General features: G+C 37.4%; 2 long non-coding RNA genes across 2 annotated transcripts; one reads left to right on the forward strand and one right to left on the reverse strand.

Annotated features, from left to right (window-relative positions):
• Nucleotides 1–956: 956 nt before the first annotated feature.
• Nucleotides 957–4,494, reverse strand: LOC108585943. The gene is made up of 2 exons (XR_002522093.2): nucleotides 3,317–4,494; nucleotides 957–1,094 (listed from the first exon to the last, which is right to left on the reverse strand). It is a non-coding gene; the product is annotated as an uncharacterized LOC108585943 (long non-coding RNA).
• Nucleotides 4,495–4,841: 347 nt separating this feature from the next.
• LOC108585942 lies at nucleotides 4,842–17,150 on the forward strand. The gene is made up of 4 exons (XR_001902552.3): nucleotides 4,842–7,744; nucleotides 10,695–10,858; nucleotides 11,980–12,081; nucleotides 16,405–17,150. It is a non-coding gene; the product is annotated as an uncharacterized LOC108585942 (long non-coding RNA).
• The last annotated feature ends 577 nt before the right edge of the window (nucleotides 17,151–17,727 follow it).

The raw sequence follows: 17,727 nt of genomic DNA on the forward strand, positions 1-17,727 counted from the left end.
CTGGCTTCGACCTAAATCTATCCTTCTAAGAGTTTGGCCCTATTTCATCCCTGCAGAGTCATTAAAAATAAACCTATTCTCTCTTTTTTCTTCAAATGAAGACAGCTGTCTCTACAGAGACATGCCTAGTCCTCTTGGCCATTTCTGATATAGATGTTGCCAAGTTCTTCAGTCATTTTTGAGTTACTTTCTCTGGAACAAGTTGTAACTTGTTTGTTTTTCCAAAAGTTTAATCACAAGATCTGAATGTGATATTTTAGGTAAGGAATAAGTAGCAGAAGGTATTCTACTCACTCATTTCATATGATAGATTTCCAAAAATCCTAACTTTGCTTGAATTGGTATTTGTTAGCCATTTATGTATAAGGCTTAGTGTTGATTACAATTTCAAGACTTTTTAGAAATTCTGATGCACATGTCCTTAATGCTGATGTTTTTAGCAACTAAGGGAATTTTTTTCATCCAAGTTCTGAAAACCTAAATTCTTAAAACCACTTACTAGTTTTGTAAATCTAAATCACTTCCATATCTTTACGAACCTGTTTCAATTTAAAGTGAGTTTATAGTTCCCCTCTTTCAGGGTTGTATTAGTTTGCTGAGGCTGCCATAATAAAGGACAACAGAGTGGGTGGTGTAAACAACAAACTTATTTTCTCACAGTTCTGAAGGATAGAAGGCCAAGACCAAAGTGTTCACAGATTAGTTCCTCCTGAGGCCTCTCCCAGCTGGCAGACGGCTGTCTTCTCCCTGAGTCTTCTCTACATGGTCTTCCCTCTGTGTTTTCGGTAGCCTCATCTCTCGTCTCCTCATAACAACACCAGTCATATTGGATTGGTGTTCTTATGACCTCATTCAATCGTAATCACCCCTTCAGAAATCTTGTTTTCAAGCATAGTGGCATTCTGAGGTACTAGGGGTCAGGACTTCAGCATATTAATGGGTTAGGGAGACACAACTCAGCTCCTAACAAGGGTGATTGTTTAATAAAATGAAATAGTGCCAGTAAAGCATTCCTAGAATGTATGGACTTTTTGATATGTCTCCAGCATGTAGAGTATCTCCCGGCACGTAACAGGCTCTTCGTTAACTAATATCTGTTGAATAAAGAAAATGAAATAAAGTAAACTGTTCATTAAATATTAGCTCCTTTCTTTCTCTCCTAAATCTCTTAAATTTCATTTTGCTGACAGATCTCAAATTATTCTCTACATGAATGTGTGGTGCACTCTGTTCATGGTAAACTCAGCACAATCAGAGAGTGTGCCTTGTTTTATTCACATCCTTCCAACATGCTTAGTGAAACATTGTACACATGGAATAGTTCCTCAATAAATGCTTGTCAGCAGCCTGAATCAGATGATGGACCTTTATAGGAGAAAAGACAAAACTTTCTCTTTATCCTCTGAAAAATGCTGAAAATCAACTAATACAAGGCAGATTAATAGGAGACAAGGCACACAAATGTATTCACATGGATGGAGGAAATCAGAGTGATTAACCCACCACACAGTAAGGCACAGATGGATAGATAACCTTCTTCTTAGGAGAAAGGGAGATAGGGGAGTGTGGATGATTTGACGGGGTAGTAAGTGACTCTTAGGAGGATTCAATGGGCTTGAAGAACAAACAAACAATGATCTGGGACAAAGTCTATTGAGCCCATCAAGCAAACAATGATTTGTGACAAAAATCTGTCCAGGCGTATTGACAGATTTCAGTCTTTCTTCTTTCAAAGTGTGTTTCATTAATGAAAACTCAGGGAAGGGACCAGCAGTAATTGTTTCCTTCTTTGGCAGGTCCAGACTTTAGGTAGATAAGGGAATATCAGAGAAAAAGTTCATCATGGGCTTTAAAAAGACAGAGAATTGAGAGATACAGAGCAGGAGGTCAGAGAGATCTTGAGGCATCTTCTTCAGTTCAGTACATCAAAGCACCATATTTTGAAGTATCCATTTCTGAAGTTTCTGTCTGAAACTTCCCTCGAAGTTTACACACCAAAATCTGAGTTAGCACCGTGGAGAAAAATTCCAGCCCATAGCTGAATGGCAAAGAATCCCACTGAGTCAGTCTCCCATTTCTAGAAACAGGCCAGTCCACTTAAACAGTTGTGTCTCATTTCAGAAGACGGTGGTGCAGACAAGTTCTCAAACAGAAGAAAAACAAAGGTTAATGTCTGGACTAGTCTATAAGTAGTTTCCTTATAGTCCGAAAGACAGTCAGACTCAAAGCATCCTCATTTAAAGTGGCAGTAGATAGTGGCAAGCTGATGAATTGTTCTCATTTGCAGTTTGTGTGTCACAAGGTTGTTTATACATGAGCTTCAGTTTGCAGGACCTCAGAAAGAAAAGTAGCAGCAATTTCATTGAGTCTAAGTCAGAAAAATGGAAGAAAAATTTGGAAGTGTTTGAAGACTAGTAGCCAAGAAAGAATTCAGGATCCAGTTCAAATTGTAGGAAAGCGATAAAAACTTGAAGACAATGAAGACCAGCCTGAGAAACATAGGAAGACTCTGTTTCTACAAAAAAAAAAAAAAAGGAAGAAAAAGAGAAAGAAGAAAGCAAGAAAGAAAGAAAGAGAGAGAGAGAGAAAGAAGAAAGAGAAAGAAAAAAAAGAAAAGAAGAGAAAAGAGAGAGAGAAAGAAAGAAGAAAGAGAAAGAAAAAAAAGAAAAGAAGAGAAAAGAGAGAGAGAAAGAAAGAAAGAGAAAATTCTTTTAAATTCGCTAGGTATAGTGGCACCTGCCTGTGGTCCCAGCTCCTTGGGAAGCTGATGGCTGAGAGAGGAGGATTGTTTGAGGCCAGAAAGTTGAGGCTGCAGTGAGCTATGATCACATCACTGTCCTCCAGGGTGACAAAGTAAGACCCTGTTTCAACAAAACCCAAAACAGAAAAACAGAAAAGAAGCAAAACAAAAATTAAAAAAAAAAACTATAAACTGGCTAGAATTTAATAATAGGTACGTCATAGGTTTTTTTTCCAACACGTTTTTTCTTTTTCCAGTCTCTTATTTTTACTAAAGACCAATATATTTGCAAAATAAGTTTTAGTTTTATGATATTTGGCTTAATTATTTGCATAAAGTGCAACAATAGTAGCGATTGGCCATATAGATTCCATTTAGGTTGGCTTTTCTGAACTCTTTCATAATGAATCTCAGATTAGACTTTTAAAGTCTGTTGAGGATAGGAAGCCAAGCCAAGGATTTGCCATCAGACTGTGTCTGTAATATCTGAATGAATTGGGTAATTTCTCTCTTCTTCCAGTTCCCAAAATATCTTGAGGCTTCTGGACCTGTCAGAAAGTGACATTCTTTACTTACCACAAGGTCAGAAACATTGAAAAGAAACCATGTAGATAAAGTACCAGGTCAGTCTTTCCAAAGGGCTTTTCATCAGTTCAATAAAGTCAACCTCAATTCTTCAAAGCAGTCTGGACATATCTGAAAATATGTCATTCCAGTCGAAGCCTTGATAAAATAAGCAGCATTTCTGGTTGTGTCCTGTTGCAAAATAAAACATATTGTTACTTAACTTATGCAAATAATTATATTGTCATAAGAAAAGAATACTCATAAACAGTTTCCAAATTCTGGAGAAATCAGGTAGACAGAAAGGTAAATGTTTCGATTTTGCTCACAAAAGTATACTTTACCCAATTGCTGAAAGCTATACATAACTCAAAAGAAAAAAAAGTCTTGAAGCTGGAAAACAAAACATAAAAAGAATCAGCAATGTTTCAAACAAAAAGTCATTAAAAATCGTTTATGCCTGCCATCAGTTCAGTCCTGTGTAATTAATTCTTGTTTTTCTTAATGTTGAGTTAGCAATCTTAATGAATCAGTTAGGTTTATTTTATTAGAGTTCTGGAAGTTTTTATTTAGTCCAATTATACGATCCAAAGTTATTAGAAACCTGTATTTAAGAGTACTTCTCATGGTTCTTTCCATGAATCTTCTTGAAGACACAACACTTTAGAATTTGCAAAGAGCTTTTAGAAGAAAAAGCATCAGGATAAGGCAATTTACTTAATATACCAAGACATATCAGATTTCTAGGAATTCCATACAATTTTGGAACACATACTAATAACATCCATACAAATAAACACCATTTCTTATTTGACAATAATTACAGTATAATTCTAACATATAAAAGAAGCCTAATATGTCTCCCTTAGACTTTCAGGGTCCTCATTTGGACTTCCAAGGGTCCTACCATCCAAAAGTCTGTTTCAGGTCAAAAAGATAGAATTTAAAACTTTTTATTTGATTTTGGGAAGTTTGTCAAATATCAAAGGTTTAAAATACTTAATATCAAAATAAGGAATGCTTAAAACACTCAATCAAAATAGGATCACAGGTCACTATAAAAGAGTAATTAATTTAGCCAAAGTAATAATTCAAAAATTTCAAAAAGCAAAAACCTTTACTCTTAGAAAGAAAGAAGACTCCGTTTTCCAAATAGTCAAAAAACCTAACACAGACAATGTGAGACTTTCTCCCTCTCTCTTTACCTCCTTCTCAACTTTATCCCATATCAATATATTATTAATATGAAACCTAATTTTAATAAAACCTTATAAATAGATTTATCTAATCTCAATCGGCTTTGGCCACATAAGATTGCAATAAACCTTTTATAACCTCTTACAATTTTTCCCATTCTTTCTTTTCCCAACATTCTTTCTCCATTTAGTTTTATCAATTCTCATTTTTTATTTCTTTAATTTAAAACGACATTTAAAAATCTTTAAACAAAACTACTTTTTCTTTAACAAAAGTCATATTCTCACACCTTCTTTATAACTTTCCTTACCAAAAACACATCCTACTTTTACACTTTGCATACAGAAGTGTTTCTTTTATATATAGTTGTTTAAATTACATAGTAAACCCAACTTTCAATCAGAAATATAGAAAGAAAGCAATTTTAATTGTTATGTATCAGATGCAGAGCCCAGGACAAAAGACAGATCTGTGAAGACAATGCCTGGAGGATCTGACCTCTCCCAGCATGGCCAGGAAGCATAGATGGGCCAGGGAGGATGAGGCGTAGGCACTGTGGACACACACGTGTCCCTATGCCTGACCATGGCCACTTGTCTAGACCCTAGAATTTAAAGCCTCAAAACCAAAAATATAAACTCATAGATCAAACAAGTACAAAAATATCACAGAAGCAACAGCTTTGTGACCTTAAAACATCTATCATAAAGAGTACAAATTAGTCTAATGAGTAGACCCAGACAAAAATATCTAAAATTCTGAAGACATTTCTACTTAATTTTGCCAACAATTTTAAAATTAGCTTTATTCACTAAAAATTACTAAAGCCACATGACTTGAAAAGTGGGCTAGTTAATTGATGAGTACTCATTTATGTCAGTGTGGTACGATGTAGACAATATGCAAACACATGTATAAACATATATGTACATGTAGCATGTAGACACAACATATGGCACACACACGTGTGCACATGTGTGTATCTAAAAGCCAAAGAGATAGAAGAGTTCCATGTAAAAGACAGTAGAGCTTTAGACCTAAGAGTAACCTGTTCATGCTCTTGAGACTCCACAAGGAAGACAGAAGACCACAAAATGAGGATTGTGGTGCCATCTTCTGTGTCCCCCAAGAGGTCTCAGGATCATTACAAGTCCCTTCCAGATTCTTTCATGTGTTATCAAAAATAAGCACTGCAGGAGGAGGAGTAAAGTAAATGGGAGAAAATTTCTCATAGAAGGCAATTTGGGGAGATTTTAAAGCTTTGTAAAAGGTCAATGAAGTTTTATTTTTTCCTTAGCAAAAATCATACCCAGAAGAAAGGAAGTAAATGGAAGCAGCAAGCATATAATTTTTTAAAAGAGGTTTTGATTGACTGAAAAAACTTCCCAGAAACATAACACAAAATAGAAAAAGCAGAGAGTCGTTTTAAAAAAGAAATATATCTTGAATATCAGCTTTTAATAAGCCACTTTCTTACCACAGAGCTCTTTAAAAAAAGAAAACTTCCCTCAAATCTCTTATTACCAGATTTTAGCCAGGACAAAAGACAATATTTTTGGCTTTTGAGCTTTTTTTGTTTTTGTTTTTAACCAAAAGTACCCTCCCAAGTAACTCACCAAAACAAATAGAGCTTAACCAAAATGATGACTTAACCAAGGACACAGGTCATCTCCAAAGAGGTGCAAAGCAGACCTCACAAAATCCAAAACTACACCAAAGACAGCTGAAAGAAAGGAAATGATCACTAGCCACAAATGGGGTACAACCCATATCTATCTCCATATACTCTAGGCTCTCAGCTTCTCAGCTGACCATCTATAGACAAAAGCCCAAAAGCCCCAGATGTCCCCACATATGGAAATAGTAAAAAAATCAAAGCTTGTCCATAGAAGGAAAAAGAATGGATAACAAATCGGTACCCCCAAAGTTAAGCTTCACACAAGTATCAAACCAAAAAGGACTGGTTATCTAACCGAGCATCAAACTTAAGGTTGTTAGAGTGAAATCACAAAAGTTTTACTACTAGACTACAAGGTAAAGAAGCCATCATTGTAAATTTCACAGGGGTCCAAATCAGGCAGTTTGAGGTTGCAAATAATTTTAACTTTGGTTTGGGTCAAATTTTTGCTTTTTAATTTCATCAAGATAATTTTTAAGGCTTCCTGTGACACTGTTACATGCCTTTCTTTTAATCTGATCTTCCCACAAGGCAACTGTTTAGAATGAGGACCTCTGAAAACTATTTTTTTTAATTTGGGGTCTTTCTAATTTAAAGAATTCATCTTTTGGCCACTAAAGATTAGAATTTCTTATGATGTGCTTATACCAATAGCAACTCAGTTCAATTAAGCTTCTTTATGCAAATCCCAGGAAATAATTTTTCAGGTTTAAAATAAGTGTTTTTCTTTTTGTGGAAGGACATGGAAGAGGCAGTCTCCATGATCAAAAAAAATTCACTCCCAGGTATACGCTAAGATAGAAAATGACTCGTGTTGCCACAGACAGTTTAGGAAAGTGTTTCTGCATACAGTACTTCCAGTGTTCCACAAATTTGTAGGAAGCTGCCAGTCACAGACCCATTAATCCATGACCCTAGGTAGGCCCTGCTGGGATTGTACTTTCCCAGGACTAACCAGACAACAAATGATTGAGACAACAAAAGCCCCTTATGCGAGCTTGACGTGCTTGGAACAAGAAGTGTACTGCTTAAAATCTCAGGGGTTTCCAACATTTTCCAATTGATCACTAGATGTGACACAAAAATCATGCCTCCTAGATGGCAGAGACCAAGAGAGACTGTTGCTGCTAGATCACAAATCAAGCTCTCAAAGACATAAAACAAGATGAGAGGGGAACCTCATACAGTTTTTATTTGGGGGATCTACAGGAAAGTTTATCTAAATAGATGCTATTGTGATCAGAACCACAAAACTTACCAGTCTGCACATCCTGCTAAAACAACCAGCTTATAGAGATATGAGACCTATGTTCTACCCCATGGTACCCCTCTTTGTGACAGAACAATGAACAAACAAACAAAAACAAGGACTATTTCTGGAAGGAAAGGGATCAAACAACATGAATATTCATACCAAAAAGTATACCAGAGACACGACACCCAAGACTTGTCACCTAAATCTTTTTATCCCATTAATCAATACTTTGGAGAGGAAAAAGAGACAAACTGATTTTTAGCATCCACTCAACTGGATTCTGCAGAAATAGAGGCTGAAAGCCCAGCTGGTAAGAATGTATTTCCCTTCTGCCAGTTTGTCAGATCCTGAGTTTCCTTGATTGCAGCTTCCAGAAGAGCAGAGTGACTAGTTATCCTGTTCATGATGTCAAAGCTGTAGGGGCCAAGGGAAAACTTCCCCTTTAACCTCTAAAGGTTTGCTGAAACTCGACTAACAAAAGGCAGATTAGTAGAAGAAAATGCTTGGACATTTACTAATATGCATGGAAGAAATCAAAGTGATTACCACACCACACAATAAGGTACAGATGGTTATGCACCCTTCTTCTTAAAAGAAAAGGAGATGGGGAAGTGTGGGTGATTTTAGGCAGTTAACAAATGATTTTTAAGAGGATTCAATGAGATTGAAAAACATACAGTGGCCTGGGACGAAGTCTGTTGAGCCCACCAAGCAGACAACGGTTTGTGATAAAAGTCTGCTCAGGTGTGTTGACGGACTTCAGTCTTTCTTCTTACAATATGAGTTGAGTTAATGAAAACTCAGGGAAGGGATCAGAGGTGATTGTTTTCTTCTTTGGTGTGTCCAGATTTTAGGCAGATAAGGAAACTTCAGAGTACAACTTCATCCTGTGGTTTGGGAGAGACAGATGATTGAGATACAGTAGGGGAAGGTCAGAAAGACCTCGAGGCATTTTCTTCATTTCAGCATGTCAAAGTACCATGTTTGTGAGTAACAATATCTGAGCCCCAAAACATCCTCCAGCAGCAATCAATGAGCTTTTTCCTAAGATTTGTTTTTCTACCTGAGGGTAGGAATTAAATCCTAATTATTCTTACATCCCACCAAAAAAAAAAAAAAAAAAAAACCCTCCATAGACTCATATAATTAGTTGATCAAAAATTTCCTCTTGAATGAAATTGAAATAAATGATGTAATTGAATGAACAAAATGTTCTCTTTGCCAAAGGAAACTAAGAACCATTGCAATGACCCCCATTCCTATCCATATTTAAATTAACTTTTGCTTTCATTATTGTCCATTATTTCCTCTTTTCCAGCCCATGCTGCTGTTCTTTTTTTGTTGTGTCCTAGAACAGGGCAAACTCATCAAATATCACTTTATCTTCTAATCTCTTTATGGCCCTTGCTTTTCTCCTTCCCCCATGCATTGTCAGTGTAAGGGCAAAGAGAATTGCCCTCCGCCTCTGAAGGTTTGAGTCTAAGTTTGTTGAAATAAAGTGATAATAGACTGATTAACAGAAAAGAAAAGTATGCAGATATATTAATGTTCATAGGGCAAAGGAGCCACACACAGAAAGAGAAGCCGGACGACTGCAGGTTTATACCATTCTGAGGTTACTGAAAGACTCGGTGCCTGGGACCGCTGTGGAGGGATTGAGGGGTCTCACAGGTTATGAATGAAAGAGGGAAGAAAAGCATGGCAAGCAAAATTTGGCATGTTATGCAAATATAATCTCTCAGGAAATTTCAGGGCTGCCCTCAGAAAGAATAGATGATAATCTGTGCTAAAAGTTTCTCTGTCAGACTTGTAGAAGTATGAAACTTTTAGTCTCTTTTTCCTGTGAGTTAATTTTTCCTAGACCTGGATAAAAGGGGCATGGAGGGGGGCATCAGAAAACCCTGTTTGCATCTACTATTTATCTCACTATGTAGATTTCCTCCGCAGATGGAAATCTCCCCTACAAAAGGACAGCTTTTCAAAGCTATCCTGTGGCTTATAACCTCTCCAAATAGCCATCTCACAAGTCAAAGTATATTCTGGGGTGAAATATTCTGGTTTACTTCACGAGGAGGTTGAGTTGTCTCTGTGTTGCTGATCAGTGGCTAATTTCCTTTTTATCAGGAATAAAGAAACACTCAATTGCCTCCTGCAATACCACTGGCATAATCCTGACACTATCACATCACAATGAACAGGAGGCCCATTAATAAACATGCAGAGCTGTGAAGAATTTCACTGATCCCTCTCCAGGTCATTAAATCCATACATGTTTGATGGGCAATAAAAGAGAAATGTGGAATGATAATGGCAGCTGGAGGAGGCTGCTGCTCTCCTAGGCTGCTTTAACCACAAGAAAAGACAGGAAATGATCCATGTATTTTTTTAAATATGTATATATTCTACTCATTATTACTAATTTCAAATGCCTATGCATATTTCACAGGCAGCTGGTTCATAAATAAAATTCAGGCTGAGATGTTAGCATTAAATTATTTCAACTTCAAGTAGGGGCATGGTATTCAGTTTGATTAAACAATGAGGAGTTGGGCTGTGCTCTAACTAGAAAAGTTTTGTGTGTGGGTGACTTGGAGGGCAGGTGCTAATCAAAACACATTTCTGTTTGTCACCTTTTATGATATACATAAATGATGTTGCCCTGTGTTGATAAGATGTTAAGCAAATTCAGATTCTAATTCCAGAAACAAGTCATCCAGCCAATAAAGATAAAATAGACTTACAAGTTTATTCTTTAAAGCTAAAATCAAAGTAATAATTTGTAGCATGATACAGGTCAGATTACTTCAGACCTTTTATTCCTATTTCTTACCTCATAGATAAAGTCAAACATAAACTATATATTGTAAAACAGAATGTTTAAAATACTCAATGTTTAAAAATTAGCAAATTCTATCATAAGTCTACAGTGGTGGCCAACTTTGAAGCAACGTAAATAAAAATATTTCAATAACCCCTTAGCAATTAAACATTCAATGGCTTTTGTATTTTGAAGGGAAAAAAAATGATTTCTTTTCTCACCAGTTGCTAAGTTCATGGCTGAGACCCCTATAACAAAAGACAGATCAACAAAAGAAAATCATACAAATTTGCTTAATGTGTTTTATGTGACACAGGAGCCTTCATAATACAATAAAGACCCGAAGAAACAGGGAAACCTGTATATTTTTATTTCTGTTATTTGATCTTATTAAAGAAGTCCCTAAGGCTAGTTGTAATGCTCTTTTGTGTCCCCATTTCAGTTTGATCTCCCCACAGGTACCAACAGGGCGTTTGTGTAGCATAAGAACTCTTTCGAATACAAAAGTTTTCCAAATCAAAGGATTCATCATCTAGCCATTGACAAGTGGGATTTCCAGAAGTGCACTTATTGCAAAAGTGACATAATCAAATATTCCTTTTCATGGTAAGACCTAGAGATAACTTTCCAGGCTTAGAACAAATTTTTACAATGGATAAAGGGGGCATGGTAAGACCTAGAGTTAACCTTCCAGGCTTAGAACAAATTTTCACAACGGATAAAGGGGGCATCCCTGGAGCACGTGCCGAAGAAGTGACTCCCATGATCCAAAAGTCACTCCCAAAGATAGTTTTAAGAAAGCAAAGATCCTCATTGCCCCAGGACACAGCAACTAAGGTAGAGATGAGACAAATTCCCCTGAGAGTTTGTATGGTCTGACAGACATTCCTTGGGTTTTCTATCAGACCATATCTTCAAAGCTAACCACTAGATCCAGATTTCCACAACCAGCATTCCTGGTTGGTGGAGACCAGAGAAAATTTCCTCTCACTAGTTACAAACCAAGTTCTCAAGATACAATAAGACAGAAGGAGAACCTTTTCTGATTGTCCTTGTCGTGACAAACACAAAAAGATAGAGACATGGAGGAAAAGACTATCTTTGGGAGTGAAAGGATAAAGAAATCAAGAGTACTTGAGCAAAAATCACAAAATCGCTATGCCCAAAGAATTAGTTGATACAGAGATGCTTTCTCCAGCTAATCCAAACTTTGAAAGGGTGAGACAAGAAGTTTTCATATCCTCCTCTCTTGACTGAGCACTACAGACAGAGATATGAGGGAGTTGACCTTGATAAGAATCCTTATCTTTTGCTGGCTTTTGTCAGTTATCCCAGGGTTTCATCTGCTGGCTCCAGAGTAAGTCAGGTGTCTCAGCTGTCCTTCAGTGGGTGCCAGAAACTACAGGGGAGGAAAGATTTCTTTCTTCATACATTGATGGCTGTGGCACCTATAATGAAAGACAAATTAACAAGAAAAAATACAAATATATTTAATATAAGTTTTATATGACATGGGAACCTACAGATATGAAGACCCAAAGAAATAGGAAAACCTGTGTGTTTTTATGGATGGGTTTGATGAAGAGCAGACAGTGATGCTGAAGTATGATTAGACAGAGGGTTTATAACCTAATGTTAATAAGCTAGGAGGGATTTAGAAAGGTTTGTTTGTACAGTTTCTTTTCCGTCTCAGTGTCCTCAGAGATAATAACATTCCTATCCTCCAGGTACAGGGAGGACACTTCTGGGATGAGAGTCTTACGATCTCCTTCATGAGAGGGGCTACTAGGTTTTATAACCTGCTTCAAGAGAGAAGAGACAAAGGAAAGGTAAGAGTGACCTTCCTGCTTCTGCTGCCTCCTCAAATGCTAAGGTGACATATTTTGGGGTAGTATGTCCCAAATCTCATCACTTTTATATACTCTTCAATAATCCTAAAATGTCATGATCTGCAGTCTTTTTTAATTTTGCTGAGAATGAATTTGAATCACATCTTCCTCCCGCCATGAGCCTGACAGGATGAAGCAAACTGCATAGTTAGTGAATTGACCCGGCCAACGGCATCTGCTCATTTGTTCAGGCCCGATGGTATCTTCCTCTCCCACTTGTAGTAACTTACACAAAATAATTTCAGAAATCAAAAAAGAAAAATAAATTTTTAAAATATTGTTGGCCTCCTTAACAATAACAGATAGTACTTAAGCCTGAATTGACAGTCATATCTTTTGATTTACTCATTTCTCTGGGCGTCATTTATATATATGTGAGGTATATATATTAGAAAACTTCTGTTTGTTCTCTAAAACTTAAAGCAATGCCATTGTCTCTAAAACAAGGGAAATAATGGTACGCACTGAAATAATTGATGTGGGGATTAAATGTGATCATTTATGGTAGGTGTTGGCAATGCCTGGCAAATAGAAAGCTCTCAACTGATGCTATACATATTATTGATAGCTATTATTATGAGAATGAATTTAGTTTGAAGGATTGTATAACCATTTCTGGTATTCATGTTACATTTTTTCGCTAGAATTACCACAGTGCTTCAATTCTAAAATACAAATTTCTTCACATTGTAATGTTTTAGAAATCTGGATATAGTCAGATACTCAGCATGTATATTTGATTTACTGAAATTTTTTTTTCCTGAAAAGTTATTTTAAAATTTATGGTTCATCTTATAATCAATAGAATCTTAAAACCAGGTATTATGTTGTATCCTCTTAGTGTCATTGAAATACTAGGGAATCCAAGAAAGCCTTGCGATGTATCACTAACCAATATAAAGTTCATGAAGTATGATTGCATCATCAATATCACAACTCCGTATTTGCTGACTGATGTTTTAAACCAAAATATACACACTTTAAAAGACAAACTTTTTGAGAGATATTAGCCTGTAGTTACACAAAAATTTCAATAAAAGCATTATTTTATAACCATTTACGAGAAAATGCCTATTTGGCATATAAGCATAAGCTCATGTTTAAATGAAATCTATTGCTCACAATTTCCCTGTGAATAGCAAGCAATAAGGTAGCTTTTTTTTTCCTTTAGTAAATGTCGAAATGTTTTTTAGAAGCCATCACTGTTTTATGTCTGATTTATTTGATAACTGGTGAGAAACCTGAATAAATCAGTTAATTTAAAAACAAAGTACATGGACAATCAGCTAGACTGACAAAATTCAAAAAACTTAAAGAAGGATGATACTTCTTCAAATAATCACACCCACATGTTTTCAAAAAATAACTTCCAAGCAATTGTTTTATTTTAAATATGCTTATAGAAAAACAAGCTTGCTTTTTTTTTTTTTTTTTTTTTTTTTTTTTTTGAGACAGAGTCTCACTCTGTCACCCAGGCTGGAGTACAGTGGTGTGATCTCAGCTCACTGCAACCTCTGCCTCGCGGGTTCAAGCAATTCTTCTGCCTCAGCCTCCTGAGTTGCTGGGATTACAGGCGCCTGCCACCACGCCCAGCTAATTTTTGTATTTTTAGTAGAGACGGGCTTTCATCATGTTGATCAGGCTGGTCTCGAACCCCTGACCTCCTGATCCACCCATCTCGGCCTCCCAAAGTGCTGGGATTACAGGCGTGAGCCACCGCACCCAGGTATTGTTTTTTAAGAATTGTTTCATTTATGATATGTGTTTAAACCGTGTTAAAACGTTTGACATAATTAGTGTTCCCTCCAACACTAAACAAGACAGCTAGGTCTTTGTAGCTCTCAGCTTTCTTGATCTTGAATATTGTAGGGCAAAAATAATAACCCTCATAAGTTCATAGTTGGAATGACCTCTGTTATAAAAGACAAATTAAGAAGACAAAAACAAACAGAAGTTTATTAACATGTGCCTTTCATATATACATGACAGACACCCAGAGAATGAGTAATTCTCAAGGAAGTGGCCTTGAATTCCTCCATCTATAGTATTTTCAACAAAGAACAGTACATTTTTAAAGAAAGAAAAGATAAAGAAAAAGGACTTTGAGTATCTACAGGAAGCAACCTGGGGAAAGGCAAACGAGTGGCAGATATAGGCTAGTGAGTAAAGATCGTTAATATAAATTATTCTGGTATTATCTCCAGTATCTCCAGGCCAATGAGGGTCTAAAGCTGTCTTCAATGTTTAACCTTTGTTCTACCTAGTGTCGGCATGGGCAGGGAGCAGTGTCTTAGTCCATTTTATGTTGCTATATCAGAATATCTGAGGCTGGGTAATTTTTAAAGAAAATATGTTGGCTGGGCACAGTGACTCACGCTTGCAATCCCAGCACTTTGGGAGTCCAAGGAGGGTGGATCACCTGAGGTCAGGAGTTCAAGACCAGCCTGGCCAACATGGTGAAACCCCATCTCTTCTAAAAATACAAAAAAAAAAAAAAAATAGCAGGGTGTCGTAGCATGTGCCTGTAGTTTCAGCTACTTGGGAGGCTGAGGCAGGAGAATCTCTTGAACATGGGAGATGGAGGTTGCAGTGAGCCAAAATCATGCCACTGTACTTCAGCCTGGGTAACAGAGCAAGACTCCATCAAAAAAGAAAGAAAAGAAGAATGAAAGAGAGGAAGGAAGGAAGGAAGGAAGGAAGGAAGGAAGGAAGGAAGGAAGGAAGGAAGGAAGGAAGGAAGGAAGGAAGGAAAGGAGGGAGGGAGGGAGGGAGAGGGAAGGAGAGAAAGAAAAAGAAAGAAGGAAAGAAAGAAAAAAGGGAGGGAAGGAAGGAAGGAAGGGAGGAGAGAGAGAGAAAGAAAGAGAGAGAGATTTTTTTTTCCATGGTTCTGTGGGCTGGGAATTAAGAGAGGCATGGTGCCAGCATCTGCTTGGCTTCTAGTGAGGGGCACCTGCTGCAACATAACATGGTGAGAAGGTCAAAGAGGAAGTGGACACATGCAAACAGAGAGAAAAAATCTGAGGAGTGCCCTGGCTTTATAACAACCCACTCTTGTGGGAACTAATCCATTCACATGAGAACTAACCCAGTCTCAGGAGAGTGAGAATTTACAACGAAGAGAACAGAACCAAGCCATTCATAAGGGATCTGCCCCCACTAGGCCTCCCAACCTCACACACTGGAGATCAAATTTTAACATGAGTTTGGTGGAAACAAAACAAATCATACCCAAACCACAGCAGGTAGTATATATTTTGTCCCAGTAAACTTTATGTTCCACTTTTAGGCAAGTAAAAGAAGGACAGAGAGCTCTTCTGAATTTTATTCTTCTTAACTGTCCTCAGCTCATCCTTCATATTTTGGGGAGACGTATTCTTGTCTCTTACCAGATAAAGATCTTTGCGGTGTATAAGTTCTAAGAACTACTGGAAAGGAAAGTAGGAAAGTCCACCAGGAAAAGGAAAGCAAAATTGGAAATGGAAAATGCTAGGAACAGCGTCAGCATCTACTGAACAAACTCTAGTCGTAAGGAAAACAAAAGAAATATCACTGTCTTATTACAAGAATAGTTTCTTTAAAAATTTCAGAGGGACCACAAAGAAAATTGACTGAATTCTCTTCTACAAATATGGCTAAAAAGCTGATCTCTAAAGATGAACAGTCGAGCTGATGTGAGAGCTATTGACCTATCTCCTTCTGAAGGATGGAGAATACATACTAATAGAACACACAGTATTTACTAGTATGTAAATAGTTGAGCTGAAAACAATTAAGAAGAGGATGCATACTAGTATAATAGAATACATACTTTTAACATCAAAGTAAACTCTGAAAACAAAGTGTTTTAGTTTGAATTTCGGCTATGCCACTTTCTAGCTGTGTAACCTTAAGAAAATTATTCAGCTCCCCTCTGCCTCCGTTTTCACATATATAAAGTTGCTACAAATATTGTCTATCTCATGAAATAGATTGAATACGTCAATATATATTAGTGCTTACACTGGTGCCTGACACATTAAAAGCATGCAGTGATTTTTATTGTTAAATGTATAGATGTTTTGCTCCTTTGCATCTTGCTCCAACTGGCATCTTTTGTCATAGCTTATAAGTGTTTGTAAGTCAGCAACCATTGATTCATATTTACCCTGCAAAATAAAGAATAAGTAATCTTTTAGAAACATAATACCTATGGCATAGTCATGTCTTGAAATATTAATCTAATTGTTCTCTATGTATTTCTCTCTCTCCTTCTTTTACCTGTAGCCAAAGGACTGCTCTTTCTCCTCAAACAGACTGAAACAGAAAGAGATTCAAATAAACCTTTAGCACAAGTGCAAGAAGAAGATTCTGCATGGCATCCAGAGTGCCTCTACAAGACTAGATAAGACTGGGTAGGAGGGAAAAAGAGAAAGAAGGAGGATGGTTCAGATAGGATATGAAGGAGCTTCTAAAGGGAGGAGAATTCAAAATAGGAAGGTGAACAATAACTTTCCATGACAGATGAGCAAAGAGCAAAGTCGAAGGGCCTCTGCTGAAGATGGGCTGTCCTCTAGCATGGATCATTCTCTCACTGTCCCAATGAGGCCCCTGTCCTCAAACCCATATTTTATAGAACCCTTCCCTGGCCCTTCTTCAGCTGTGTCCCTCCTCACTCGTAAGGAGTCTGTGAACAAAAGGGGACATGCCTATGTGAAACTTGCACTCTCCTTTGTACACTATATTCTAGGGACCTCCATTGTCTCTAAGCTGCTTCCAGGACCTATACCAGCCTTCTCCAAGCTCTGCTTCTGATGTGCCCAATCTTAGACCCAAAGTGTGACCACAAGAAAGATGCCTTCAAAGATATGGTCAGAATTTGGACTTGCAGCTGAAGTGTACAGAGGAATGTACATAAAGACCCTCATAATGCAGGATTGAGCTGGAAGCAAAAAGAGAAAGCAGAGCCAGCTATGGGCCGTGTATTAGTCCATTTTCATGCTACTGTTAAAGACATACTAGAGACTGGGAAATTTACAAAAGAAAGAGGTTTAATGGACTTACAGTTCCACGTGGCTGGGGAGGTCTCACAGTCATGGCTGAAGGTGAAAGGCAAGACTCACATGGCAGCAGACAAGAGAACGAGAAACAAGTGAAAGGGGTTTCCCTTTATAAAACTATCAGATGTCATGAGACTTATTCACTACCCTGAGAATAGTATGGGGGAAGCTGCCCCTATGATTCAGTTACCTCCCACTGGGTCCTTCTCACAACACAAGGGAATTATGAGAGCTACAATTCAAGATGACATGTGGGTAGGGATGCAGCCAAACCATATCATTCTGTCCCTGGCCCCTCCCAAATCTCATGTCTTCACATTTCAAAACCAATCATGCCTTCCCAACAGTACCCCAAAATCTTAACTCATTTCAGCATTAACCCAAAAGTCCACAGTCCAACGTCTCATCTGAGACAAGGCAAGTCCCTTCTGCCTATAAGCCTGTAAAATCAAAGCAAGTTAGTTACTTCCTAGGTACAATGAGGGTACAGACATCGGGTAAATACAGTTGTTCTAAATGGGAGAAATTGGCCAAAGCAAAAGGGCTACAG

This window comes from Papio anubis, chromosome 3 (assembly GCF_008728515.1).
Source record: "Papio anubis isolate 15944 chromosome 3, Panubis1.0, whole genome shotgun sequence".
In the NCBI taxonomy this organism is placed as follows: Eukaryota; Metazoa; Chordata; class Mammalia; order Primates; family Cercopithecidae; genus Papio; species Papio anubis.